Source organism: Manacus candei, unplaced genomic scaffold (assembly GCF_025592945.1).
Source record: "Manacus candei isolate 608988 ecotype Guabito, Panama unplaced genomic scaffold, ASM2559294v1 h1tg000060l, whole genome shotgun sequence".
In the NCBI taxonomy this organism is placed as follows: Eukaryota; Metazoa; Chordata; class Aves; order Passeriformes; family Pipridae; genus Manacus; species Manacus candei.
The window spans coordinates 7,356,196-7,369,825 of NW_026138108.1; the positions used below are offsets into that span (position 1 = coordinate 7,356,196).

At 48.0% G+C, this 13,630-nt stretch overlaps 1 protein-coding gene and 1 long non-coding RNA gene across 6 annotated transcripts in view; one reads left to right on the forward strand and one right to left on the reverse strand.

Annotated features, from left to right (window-relative positions):
* Positions 1-5,753: 5,753 nt before the first annotated feature.
* Positions 5,754-9,038, reverse strand: LOC127478400 (uncharacterized). Its single transcript, XR_007907216.1, has 3 exons — positions 8,758-9,038; positions 7,269-7,372; positions 5,754-6,093 (listed from the first exon to the last, which is right to left on the reverse strand). It is a non-coding gene; the product is annotated as an uncharacterized LOC127478400 (long non-coding RNA).
* Positions 9,039-9,406: 368 nt separating this feature from the next.
* The window catches only part of SOX6 (SRY-box transcription factor 6), a 370,227-nt gene continuing 366,003 nt past the window's right edge, over positions 9,407-13,630 (forward strand). For 2 of the 5 annotated variants that reach the window (XM_051803959.1, XM_051803965.1), the window contains exon 1: positions 9,407-9,483. The gene's annotated coding sequence lies outside the window, so the exon portion shown is untranslated. Of the gene's footprint in view, positions 9,484-10,445; positions 10,716-13,630 lie in introns of those variants that run through there. The other 3 variants (XM_051803957.1, XM_051803967.1, XM_051803964.1) reach the window with 2 other exon arrangements.

Below are 13,630 nucleotides of genomic sequence, written 5' to 3' on the forward strand. Positions count from 1 at the left end.
AAAACATAACTCTGCTACGTAATGTTGATGAAGAGATTATTCACTCAAAACAAAGAGAATGTATATCATCACTCACAAACTTTCAAACATGACATTCCAAAATAACTCTTACAGTGTAATCCACTGCAATTGATTTAAAAACAGTCTTGTTTTGCTAGAGGAATATTTAAAGCAAATTTATTCCTATTTCTATTGTCCTAGATGTTAAACCTCTAATGCTTGTGGTATAAGAGTACTGATTCACTGCCATGACTTACATAAATAAAGTCACAAGCTTAAGTGTCTGCATGACACCCCCCTAAAAATATCTACTTATATTACTGCCTTCTTTTATTGTAGATGTGGAAAAGCTTTGCCTGGTAACTTGAATATTTTTTTTTTTCATATTAAATACATACCTTTAGTATAATCTCGTTATTCCATCAATCTGCAAGCTCTTAGAAGTTAGCTGATTTTAACAGTCTGACAGGGAACTCTATTACTCAGGCAACACTCATGTTGGAATCAATGAGTGTTTTACTTGAGTAAAACATTTAGGACCAATGTAAGATGCCTTATTCAAGTTACTTCATAATTATATAGATTGCAATGACTTAAAAAATAGTGAACTTTGCTCTCCAAACATAGTAATTTTATTCAGTCTAACTTTATTTATTAAAAAAGTGTGTTTTCTATTCAATATGCATGATTCCCATGTATAAGACTTATTGATAATTGATTCAAATAGGAAATAAAACACCTTGATCTTTGAGTCATTTGTCTTAGGAAGATTCCAAAACAGGTGAATAACATTTACTTCACTTTAGTCTGAAATTTGATACTACATTGGAAAAACTTCTCATGTAATTGAATTATCGAATATGTTGAGATCACGTCGCATTTTAGTTTCTAACAGTATGAATACTTTCGGCAGTTTCTACCCAATATTCCCGGTTTAGTAAGCTATATTTAAACATGTTTTGAAAGATTTATACAGTGATTTGCTTCTTAGTCAACTCTGTTGCAAGAAGTTCTTACTGCATATTTGGGTTAGAAAATGTGCCCTAAGAGGAAAGGAGGGAGGAGACAGCCATACTACCCATGCAATGTGCCATGATATTTATAAGCTCCAAGTAAAATTGGACAGTCTGAAAGAACTTTGTACCCCAAAATTTCTCTGCAGACATTTTTAACCTTTTGTCTTGATGTTTTTGAAACTGTTAATCCTTTCTGGCATCATCATTTTGTTTCTCTTAATAAGGAGCATGCACTTTACATGCACAGGACTTGAGTTTCTGGGTGAAACAACTAACAGTGACAGAAGCCTACAAGATTAGGCCATATTATCACAAATTCACAGGAACATCTTGAAACCAATGCAATTTATAAGTGCACAGTGATAGTAATATAAAATACAAAATCGTTGGCCTATCTCAAGGATTCCTTTTATTTCTGTTCATGTGGCATGTATATGGGGCTTAGTGGCAATGCATTTATTTGCAGTGTGGGCCAGTCCTCAGGTCAAAGACAGCTTTGTTTATCTATCCTAGCCTCCAGGGTTGGGTTTTTTAAAATATATTTTTGTTTGGGTTTTGTTTGTTTGGTTGGTTTTTTAAACAGTATCTTGTTCGTAGCACAATAGTTCAGTCAGGGACGTTGAAAATTGTGCTTTGCTATTGCAGGTTTTTTTGGTTTTTGTGGTTTTTTTTGAGGGGGTATGAAACAAAATAAACTGATGGAATAAATACAGTGTCACAATATAAAGCCTATATGTGCTCTGTGGAATTCTAGCATGTGCTGTCAGAACGGGGCATCGCTAGTGAAGAAATAAAAGCACTGTGGTGTGCTGATAATCCCTTACAGTAATTCATAGGGGGTTGCAGTCATCATGTTTAGCAAAGGTTTTTCTGTGATTGAGGTTCTAGGGGAAAATATTCTGTAACTTTCGTGTTTATACCACTGACCTACAGCTTACTCTGGGCTGTATAAAATAGGACTACTGCGGGCTGCAAGGGGGTCCTCTAGGACGTGTCCCCTCCCAGCTCCTCAACCCTGTGTGCGGGTATAGCTGTGCCACTGTATCTTCCCCTCCTTCCCAGCTGAAGCTGGGAATATCAGTATAATATGTGAGGCCACACAGGTGTGTGCTCAAGGAAGAGGTGCCTTAGTATGACTGTGACGATTGCTTTAAACACCTCTTGCACGGCTTTGGGTTGCTTCTGAAAAAGTATGTTTAAAATTGCTGTTAATCTTGAGCTCCTTTTTTTATATGTTGGTGGTGTTTTATGTTCATCCTGTTGTACAGAGATGGGAGTAGAAAAATTAATAAGATGACAAATAGGTAAATCCAGCTGTTAGGTTAAATACCCAGAATAGGAGGAGCAGATGCATTTCAATGGGAATGTTTGCGCCTTCCACAGTCATGCTACTGTTTTTCCACTTTTACTCTACACCTACAAAGCTTCAGGGATCCAATCTTAATGTGATTTCTAATCTCAGCTGAATGTAATTGCCATTTTTTGAGCTTGTTATTAGCGTTCTCTTGATTCATTTGTGGAGCCTACTTCTACAGTGCAACTTGTAGCTAGGACTTAGGTGACTTCAACCTTGCCGGTACAGTTAATGCTTTTCTGGGTGCCAGGATGCACTGACATGATGGATGCTTTCCGGTGGCTGGGGCAGAGCATCCATCCCACCAGCTGCTGAAAGACCCATAAGAGGAGCCCCCTCCCTTCCGGGTTAAGGCTTTTTGTTGGAGCAGAGTTAAGAACTGCACTATGTTGTGATGTGTTGTGCCCCTACATAACAGGATCTGTCTGCTAAAGTAGATCCATTCCCATAGCTTTCATGCCTAAGAAACTCATCGTGCTGAGCCCAGTCCACAACTTTTAGCAGTGTCACCCCAGGTACTGTTGTAACAGCCTAGTCTTTTTTTCTTTCCTTTTTTTTTTTTTTTTTTTTTTCCCTTTCCCCCTCCATTAAGAAAAAAAAACCAACCAAACAAAACCCAAAACCAAAAAACAAAACTAAACCCCCACCCTCAGACTTGAATTCACCTAAATGACTGGAGAAGCAAAACCTTCTAGGAAAGCCCGGGCAGTGCAACTGGCCCGATTTTGGCAGGGGAAGGAGGCATAAGATGGGTAGAGGAGACAGGAGAGCTCCCTGGCACATGCTCCGAGAGGACACTGCCTTCCAGCAGGAGTGTCGGAGGGGAGTCACCGGGAGCGATGCCGGCGGGAGGAGCGGGCCGGGGTGCGCTTTGCCCTGCTCACCCCCCAAACCTCCGGGGAGGACGAGTGAGACAGGCGAAGGAGGGAGAGAGTCCCGGGGCAGGTGGCTGAGGAAAACGCCGGTGTCGGGGTTTCGCTTTGCGTCTTTCCATCTCCTTAAAGTCTCCCCGTCTTTCCCCGGCCCGTGAGAGCGGGCGGGCGGGAGCGGCGTGCGCTGGCCCCGGGGTCCCGGGGACTGCCGGCTCCCCGCGGCGGGCTCTCCGCTCCCGCCTGTGCCGGGCTGCGGGAGCGCTCCGGGAGCGCGGCGGGCGCTCGGTGCGGGGCCCGCGGCCGCCTCACGGTGGCGCGTTAACCCCGCGCACAGGCCCGGGCGCGGGGAGCCGGGAGCGCGCTCCGCTTCACCTTCGCCGGAATAACAGTCCCGTTAATGTTTCTGGATAAATCAAACCGCCCGCTCCGGCGGGGCAGGGACGGGGAGGTGCGCGATGCTCTGCTCCGGAGGAAGGTGTTTCAGCCTTCCCGGCCGGCGCAAAGCCCGGCTGGATCGGAGCGAGGGGCTGCGGCATCTGAAGAGCGCGGTCTCACCTGGGGTTTCCCCCCTCCCCCTCCACGTCTCTCTCCTCCCCCAGCCCCCCCCGGAGAAGTTTGCAAAGAATGTGATTGAGAGGGTAAAGCAGCAGATGCCAGCGTTAAGCTCCAGCCCAGTTTGGGTACAAGGATCTGAGCCACAGCCCCGAGCCACCGCCCTCGTTAGCACAGCAGCGTGCCCCTGGGACCTGGGTTACCCGGGGAGGACAAACACAATGTAGAGTCATCTTACCTCCGAGTCGAGGGAGCTGCCTTAGCGGCAGGAGCGGGAGACGCGCGGCTCCCTCCATCCCGCCCCGGCCGGTCTGTCACGGCGCTCCGGCAGCGCCGCGCCCGCCCCGCCGGGCTCCGCTCCCGGCGGGCTCCCCCCGCCCCCGGCGGGCAGTCCCCAGCCTCAGCCCCGCGCACATCCACGAGTCAGGGGCAGCGTTCCGAGTCAAATCCGTGCCGGTGCAAATCCCCCATGGCTCCTCTCCGCCAGAGCGTGGAACAAAATTGCCGTTTCCCCTGAGTTTTTCTCAGGCTGTGCTGGCGCTCGGGAGCAGGTAAGGCGGCTGCTGGCTGCCAGTGATCCCCGCTGCACTTGCAGCGAGCAGCAGAAGCCGGTGGAAGTGGGAGTGTGGTCTGCTCTTCATTAGGGAGGGGGGAACGGACCCTGGAGGTGATGCAGTGAAACACTTCTACTCCCTTGCATTGTGTTTGTCACAGATCACGGGCGCTCTCCTTTTATAACATTCACTTCAGGCGTTCTCAAACCCAACCGGAATAAGTTCTGATCCTCCCCTTTAGTTTACATTGGGGATGTCAAAGGATTAAATAAATGAAACTTTATTTGACCGTGGAGTTTACAGACCCTGGGATCCCTGCGCGCTCTGGCCTTATTCTAATTCTATAGCGGTAATTACCCTTCGTTTCTTTAAGTGCAATAGATTTATTGCCTTAGAGACTATGCACAGTTTGATTGAATTATTCATTTTTTTTCTTTGGTGTAGACTGCATCTGGGGACTGATGTGACGTGTAGATTTTTTTTTTCAGGAACAAAGGGAATGTGGAAATGAAAGAGAGAGGGAGAGAGAGGCTGGCAGATGTGATGAGATGCGGTGAAGGTGTATCCAGCTTGGCACTCCCACTCCTCTCTTCTCCTCTCATTGCAGCCCTGGGTGACTCTCAGGCTAACACAAACAGCTTTTCTTCCGCAGCCTGCCCTCTGTCACTGTAAGTACAACAGCCTTCTCTTATCAGCATGCAAATTCCAGCCACTCACTACCTTAGCCTGGTGTTTGCACTTTAGATTTACAGAGGGGACCTTTAAAATGAACTTTCCGAGACAGGAAGGGGTTTTCATGTCGAACTTGCTTTTATTTTCTTTGTAAAAGTTTATGTGGTTTTTCCAGTTCTCTCCCCCCCCTCCCTTTTTTTTTTTTTTTTTTTTTTTGAACGGGGGGGGTGGAGTGGGGAGATTGTTGCTGCGGCTTTTTCCTTCACTGTCAAGATGATGCACAGTTTAAAATTAAATTAAAATCTCCTTGATCCTCTTTCTGCCAAGACAATACATTTTGTTGGCAGATGACGCTGTAAGGAATTCAGAGTTTTTGTTTTCAGTCGGATCTTTAGCTTTGAGTTACAAAATACAAAATACAAACGTCCCCTAAATTTTGAGGAGATCGCCAGAGGTTCTTGTTCTAGGGGAACTCGTATCAGCTGATGGCTTTGCTTTTGAAGGAACGTGCAGTAATATGCTTCTATCTAGTCTAACAAAACTTTCTCCCAATCGGATGATCAGGCTTTAACTTCCTTTCCTTTAGCTTTCTCTCTGATGCTCTTGATTATTTTGCAAAAGTTTCTCTGAACATCTTTACCAAGCCTATAAAAAGCCTTCATTGTCGGAGAGGGTCCGCAGAGGGAATTTATAAAGATGCCTCTTAATTGTCCGGCATTAACTGGGGAGGGAGGGGAGTTTAGAAGTGGGTGAATGACTTTTAAAGTGGCATTTCTTGCCCTTTGAATCAAAAACTTCTGAGACCCTCCCGCCAACTCTACAAGAGTTGCAGGTTTGCTCCTCATGTTAAAGATGCGGTACGTACAACTTAGCACACAGACAGGTTGCTTTGCTTGTTGAATATTGCTTTACTTTAACGTGTTTAATGAGACAGACGGCGCAAAATGCAATGACAGCTGTGAACAGGTAAGTGTCCCGACGTGATCTGAGCGCCTCCGGTCCCTTCCCTCTGCAGGGACCTCCAGCAGGTCAGCATCCTTCCTCAACATCTGCCTGCGCTGCCTGGATTTAGCCTTAATGAAGCCAAAGCAAGGGAAGTAATTTCAAACGCGGTTTCTAAACGTGGGGTAACATTAAAAGTAAAAGCGTTTTCTTGTTTCTCGGCACGTGTATACGGATCTACACGGCGGGTGTTCACTTATGCAAACAAAGAGGGAACCGCAATTATCCCCGTGCAGCGCTCACACACACACACGCACATTTGCATACAATGCCCAAGGAATCCTCTTTTCCTGGTGCCGAGAAGTTGTCGCTCTCCGGCACTGTGAGTTACATCTGTAACTTAATTGATCACACAGGGGAAGCAACAAGCTGGAGAGCGTTGCTTGCGCTCCGCCTGGGAGCGTGGCCGCATCCCTGCGGTGTCCTGCCCCAGCCCAGTGTCATTCCTTGCACTGGATTTTCGGGAGTGCAGTGGGATGCTGCCCCGATTTGGAGCTAGGTGGGCGGTTAGATTTATATGATGCCTTAATCATCTCTTGTCCCATTCCCGCTTCGTGTTTAATAAGGAGAACGCTACATTAGAGGCATTTGAGGAGTAGTTGATTTCCCCCCCCCCCCCTTTCTGTCTGTTTCTTGAAAGAAAAAAACTTCCACTGACAAATTGCTGGAGTTGCAAACTGAGGCAGGATAGTTCTTCCTTGTGTTCTGATTTACATCTCTTTTCTTACAGACCTTTTTTTTTTTTTCCGCTCCGAAGCTACTAGTTATGCAAGAAGTCAAGGTGTTTCTTTTACTTGAAGCAGGTTTAAATGTGTTACAAGGAAAGCGTTAGTGACCAATTACGGAAATTCTTATAATTAAAGATTAAAAAGGACATAGCAATATCTGGAAAGGCAGCTATTTGCTGCTGTTAAATCCATACACCACATAACTGTAGCAAGGTGCATATTTTGAATTACCCAAACGCAGGTGAATACAAACTCAGTATTTACAGTCGTACAATTTCCCCCGTCTCTGAATGTCATTTTTAAAGTTTCTTTTATTAAAATTGAAAGAATGAAAGGAAATGAGTTACTATGTCCTCATCCAGTTAATTTGATGATAAAGCTTTACTAGATAATTGTAAAGTTCTATTTCAAGGTGTTTGCTACTTGCTGCATAGCACTTGGTTATTCCTTTTATTATAGTGTAATTCCCAAAAATACTGTATAAAATAGGTCCATTATTCCAAGAGGTTCTGACTTACAACTCATTTTCCCTGGACTCTACTCGAGAGGGACGATAGCACCTCGGATAGCAAAGGTAGAGGATGCAACGTGCATGACTCCAGTAGTGTGTCGAGTTTTACACCTTGTTAACAAAATGAAATAGAGGCAGGTCAGGTCTGTCCTGTGCCATCCCGTTAATGTTCAATTTTAATCACGTCCTTATGAAGCAAGGTTCATTCACAGTGGGGCTGAGTGTGCTTCTGGGTCTAACATAGTCCACAAATTTCTACTTGAGAGAGGAGGAAAGCGAAATCAGGATTTCTCTTAGTCTTTTTGGCCTCTATAAGTTATGAAGCTATTTTAAAATTAAAAAGTTTGTCTGTTACTAACTGTTCCAGGCGCCTTCTGGAAAACGGGGAGAAAGTGCCAAAAATACAGAGATGAATCAACAACTTCTCTCTCTCTCATTTTGTGGGCTTGAGGTTGCTTTCCGCACTCCCATCTTAACAACAGTTTAGCCTAGGTGTGAATAATATCAAAAGAGGGAGATGTTAGCTCTGCAGCGCTGTTTGCCCACCTGATCTGCGGGCCCCTGACAGTTTGAAAGACTCTTTCATGTTTACCTTTGGAATGCAAAAATACAGCAGATAGACTTTCTTGGGTTTGCAGTACTCTGCCACTGGTTGATTTTCTCCTCAGCTCCTTACAGTTTTCCCTTCTTTTTCCCAGATCAGCCCCCCCCCCCCCCTTCCCCAATTAGCACTTCCAAAGGAGCGTGAGTTCCTAAATTGGTATTCAAGCTGATATTCCAGTCCCTATCTGTTGCCTTTTGGTAGGCAGAGAGAGGGATATTTATATAGTGCCGCTGCTAAAATTTCTCATCGTCGCCACGAGAATCCCAACTTCAGCTCGAGTCCGTCCTAAATCAGTTTTTCCTCTCCGGCCATACCTGTCTTTCCCTTTTCACTACACTCACGTTTTACCTTTCTGCTGAATACATCACTAAATAGTTTGTGGACTTTGAGTGCCTTCTGCCTCCTCTCCCCCGGGTCCCTGTAGCTGGACTCCCATCTCTAGAGCAATTTATACTTTCCATTTCATCTGTTTTTTTTTTTTCCCCCGGGCCGGGCTGCGGGATCGGGCTCTTCAGAGTCCCATTTATCAGCTGTCAGTAAGCGCTTGCTGAGTGCTTCCCTCTCGTCCCCGCTCCCTCCACACCCCGCCAGCCCTTCCCTCCTCCTGCACATCGTCTTTCTCCAGCTTTTTTTTTTTTTTAATTTTTTTTTTTTTTTAATTGTAACCCATGAGCGGGAGCCCGGCAGGACTCCTCTCGCGTGTGCCTCCCCACGCACCCGGTGCGGTGCGGGGGCGGGAGGGAGGAGGGCGGGCCGGCCCCGTGTCACACGCCGCCCCCCCCGCGCCGCCCCGGCCCCGCGAACCGGCTCCCCTGGGACCCCCCCGCTCCCCCTCCTCCTTTTCCGGCCCCCGCCCCGCCCTCGCACCCCCTCCCCGGTAACTTTCTAGTACCTTTCCTTACCACTCCGGGCAATCAGTGGTCATTAGCGAGAGCAGAGCGGTGTAGGGTTTCATGTGTCTAATGGCCCTGTGAGTGGTGATAGCTGCGCGGGGATGCGGCTGGCAGCCCGCGCCGATTTCACTTTCTGTTTTGTGCTCACTTTCTCCGCAGTTGTTGCTCTCCCTGCTCGCTCCCAGCCTCTCTCTCTCTCCCTTCCCCTCTCCCTCCTCTCTCTCCCTGTGTTGTCTCATCTTGCCTGTGCTGTCTGGGCGGGGGAGCCCTGCCTCCTTTTGCCTTCCTCAGATCAATGCCCTGGCCACTCACTTTCTGATGTTGCACGACGGGAAATGCTTTGAATACTTACGACATGGCCGCTCACATTGATTGCCAAGATTGACAGCAGTAACCATCGCCTTCACTTGTTTCAGGAGGAAAAAAAAAAAAATGAACCTGATTGTAACCAAATCTCCAGGCAACCCATCCGCAAACTTCTAACGATCGGGATCCTGCACATCCATGGCCCGGAGAAACACCAGCAGACTCTAGTTCATTTATTTTATTTTATTTTACCGAATTACTACCCATTTATTCCTCTTCCCTCTCTCCCTCCCCCCTTCACCTTCCTCTTTTTTTTTTTTTTTTTTTTTTTTTTTTTAATGAAAATTACCGAAGCGCGTTGCAAAAAAAAAAAAAAGGAGGCTCTCCCAGTGCTTTGTGCCACACTGGATCCCGAGGAGGTAACCAGGAAAACCAGCCCTATTGTGTTGTATACCTGTTGTTTGCTGTGGTGTGTAGTGCTGCGTGGCTTGGTGGCGGTGGCGGTGGTTTAATGGGTTTTCGCTGGATTTATGTCGCTTTGCAGGAGAGAATCCGGTTCCCCCTGCGCTGTCTTTAATGGGTTATTAGTTGCAATTGAGTGAAGCAGCAGCGTCCGGAGATAGATCTGTTGTTTAGCTTTTAACATTGCTGAATTCACCCCTTCCCCCCGCCTCCCCCTGCACGATTATTTACTTTTATATCACGAGGGTGTTGTGGGGTTTTTTTACTTTTTTTTTTTCCCTTTAGGGAAAAGTAGTTATAGTCTCGTCCCCGTGCGTGTTTCCGGGGCTGTTTGAATCCCGAGGCTTCCGAGACGTTAAGGGACCCCAGTACCTTGAAATCACAACACTTTCTCATCCTTCCCGAGTAGAGTTTATTTTAAAATGTAGTGACAGATCAGCGTTGTATTTTAAGATCACCCACGGCAGGCGAACACATGGTGCGGGAAGATATTGTACGTAAGGAACTAACACGAGAGGGAGAAAGAGAGAAAGAAAGGAAAAATAAAATCCGAAATAAATCTTCGAGAGCGGAGCGCTTGCTGTCATTGCTCCGAAGCGCTCGCGTGGGTTCCTCACGGCTGGTAACCCCAAAAGACGCGGGATAGAGAGAGGCGAAGGGACTTTAGTGGTGCTTGTAGGTTCTCCGCTAAGTTTGAGGTGGGTGAGTGCTTTGAAGTTGGCCAGGGACGAGTGCGGGGAGGCACACAAAGCTGCAGGAGCGGCGGCGGCAATGCCGGGATCGGCCACGGCGCGGCGCTGTCCCGAGGAGCCGCCGGGCTGCGCCGCCGCCTTATCTCTCCCAGCAGAGCCTTCGGATAAAGTTATACGGAAAACTTTAAAATTGATATCGCACCCTAATTTGTGATACACGAGGAGGGGGGAATAGAGCAGTCCATCATCAGAGAGCTCTGTTTGCACCTGGGGAAGGGGAGATGCGTGCCGCTTTGTGGCAACAGTCGACTTGGGATTTCTTGCTGCCTTAGCTCTTTGCCGGAGGTCATGCAAATCGACCTTAAAAGAATGCATAAGCCATAAATTAAAATAAACCCTTAGCCAGGGGCTGATCCATAAGTAGACAATACCTAACCTGGACAAAACGGCTTCCTTTGCGAGCTGAAAAAAAGAATAGTGCCTAAACTAAATGCAAAGTAAGTTTTCAGGAAGTATTTCACTTAACTATTATTACTGTTATTCTTCTTTTAAAATAAAATAGTGGCAGTTGCAACAAGCCAGCGCAGCTGTTTACAGGCGGTGCTGCAGGATACGAGTGAGGCAAGGTGTGTCTGGTGAAGAGCTTGTTCTTTTCCTGGGTTTCACTACCTTCGAAGCTGTTTATTTTTTTGATTGGGGATAAGAAACCTCTTTAACCGTATAAGCAATTTGATGTTTTATCTCGGATAATGCTGAAGAGTTTATGACCAAATCTGGGTTGCCTGCAACTGTCACATGCGTGCACACAAGCTGTGTCTGTATATAATAGTCTCGGGGCTTGTTTTTTTTTCCCGCAGTTTTTGACAATTGTTCCATTCATGATCCTGAAAGGAATCATCAGTGGGAGCTAATGAGTGTGCCTCTGCGGCTTGCCCTGCTCCGGGGAGGAGCGGGCACCGGCGCTGCCCGCTCGTGTAATGCATGTACGCGTGTACCGGCGGCGGGGTCGCGGCTGGGTGTAGATACGTGAGAGGGAGAGCAGATAGGCGGGATGTGAGCAGGTACTTCCACGCGTGCATTGCCAGCTGAGCTGCCAGAGCGTGTCCCCGAGCCGGGGAGCCCCCGAGCAGCGAGCCCGCGGGGCTGCGAGCCCGGGCAGGGCCCGGAGGTCACTCGCAGCCACCCCTCCTGTCCAGCCGAGCGCTGTCTCTGCTTCCTGCGGGCCGTCTCACCGTGGGGTTTGCTGCGGTTTTGTTGTTTTGAAAGGACGGGAAGGAGTGAAAGTGGCACCGTGAAAGGACAATTAGTGTTGTGTCTGAGTGGCGGAGGGGGGGAGGAGGGCCCGCAGGGAAAAGCAGCCCAGTGGGAGCCTGGGGACTGCAGATTAGTGCTGTCCTAGGGGTGTTTCCCAAAAACATAGAGGGTGAAACTTTCTGTGATAAAGTAATATATCTTCGCCTGCTGTTTGTAGATAAGGTATATGTTTATTAAGCAAATTAAATAGCCTTCGGCACACGGGCGGCACTTTGTTTCTACTGCTTTCTTTTACCCTCATTTTAACATTTTTGCTATTTCTGTCTTCAGTGCTGATCCTGAGGACAGAAGAACAGTTCTATCCAGTCCTCAAACGGAGTTTGAAGTCCAAAAATTAACGAATTTCCCTTTCTGTATTCGTGTAATGGAGCAATTTTGAAACCTGTTTTGAGACTTCGACTTGACTTGACTTGTTTTATTGACGTGCTTGTGCCCACTCACTTAATTAAGCCATTATAATACCATAAAGTAAATAATAAGAATGAATGTGAGATATGTGCATGTAGCCTGCCATTACATACAAATATTTCCCTGGAAAAGACTCTTTAAAAAACTTTTTTCAGCACCCCATGATTCTTTGGCAAGATCTTATGGCAGGTTTTTGTTCTGAGCCAGGATATTTTGCGTGTTTCTGCGCTCACGATGTTACATGCACACTACTCTCAGAATATAAACACCAAGCGTACCTAGCAGCTCATTCTAGTAAAACTAAGAAATAATTATTTATAGTGAGTACATTTAAAAGAAAATAATGAGGTCATTTGGAGTATGCTGCAGTTTGAAGTAGCTCGACACCTGGCAGAAACTACATACGCGTTTTCTTCAGACTCTGCACTATCCATAACTTTTCCTTATAATACATTCTTGTGTTAAGTGAGCAAGGCTGTTTGTAAAACAATCCCCTGGCTGGTTCCAGTGTTGGGTGAAGCTGATCCTGTAATGGCATTTTGTTTTGAACAGTTGCTGTAGTTGAAGTTCCCTCATAAGGTAAGGTGGCACTGGGTCTGAAAGGAGGTCCAAATGCCACATTTATAATTAGACTGCCAATTCAGCACATTGTATCTATTGCTATACAGGGATATACTGCTGTGTCTGGTCTCTCAATAGACTGTATTCAGAATTAGCCAATTCAACTGCTTAAACTTTGGAGTCAAATTTAGAATAGGCAATGAGAGAAGGAAAGAAAGAAAACAATAATGCTTTCTTTTTTTCCTCAGCTAGCTATTAAAAGCCAAAGAATATACGGAAACCAACCCAGGCACTGCTCTTGGAAGCCCTGCACCGAGCGCAGCCTGGCCAGCCTCGCCTGCAAAACCATTTTGAAGCGCGCTTCTCCGGGGGGAGGGGAAGGTGAGCCCTGGGCATCGCTCCCAGCGCCGCTCTCCAGGCCGCTTCCCGGGCCGCCGCCGGGCGCCCGCAGCCGGGCCGGGGGGGTCGCGGGGCCCAGCGGGGGCGGCCCGGCCCTGCCCTGCCCTGCCCCGGCCGGGTGTGCGTCTTGCCGCCGCCGCCCGGGGCGGCCGGGGAGCCCGGGCTGCAGCGCCCCGGCCCCGCGGGGATCCCCCGGGGGCGGGCTGGGTCCCCTCCTCGGGGCCGAAGCGCTCCCGCCCCCGCGGCGGGCGGGGGCAGCCGGAGCCCCGGGGGCAGGAGCGGCGGCCGCCGGGACCCCCCGCGCCCCCCCCGGGGCCGCCGGGCCGCGGGCTCCGGCCGCTGGCGTCTGTCCTTCTTGTCTCCGCCTGACGGCTCCGGGCTCCTTCCCTCCTGTCACATTTTCTGTGCCGCTCGCTCCGGTTTCCCCGGCCTCCTCCCCGAGAACTTTAATTCATTCAGCGATGAGCGCGTAAGAGGCCCTTTGGTCGGCAGTCTCGCATCCTCTGCTAAACGCATTATTTTCTCCCTCCTCCTTGCGGCTCAGTGCTCCGTCTCGGTGCTGCTGGGAGCATGAGCTGGGCTGCCTCAGCACTCACTCGGCTCCCTTCTCTGCTAGATCGCAGGGTGCAAGCCAGTGCCATGTGTATAACACAGCATAAAGGGAGCGAGACAGATGGCTCTCCCTGCACATTCCCAGTTCTCTGCTCAACTTATGTAACCGCTTCATTTT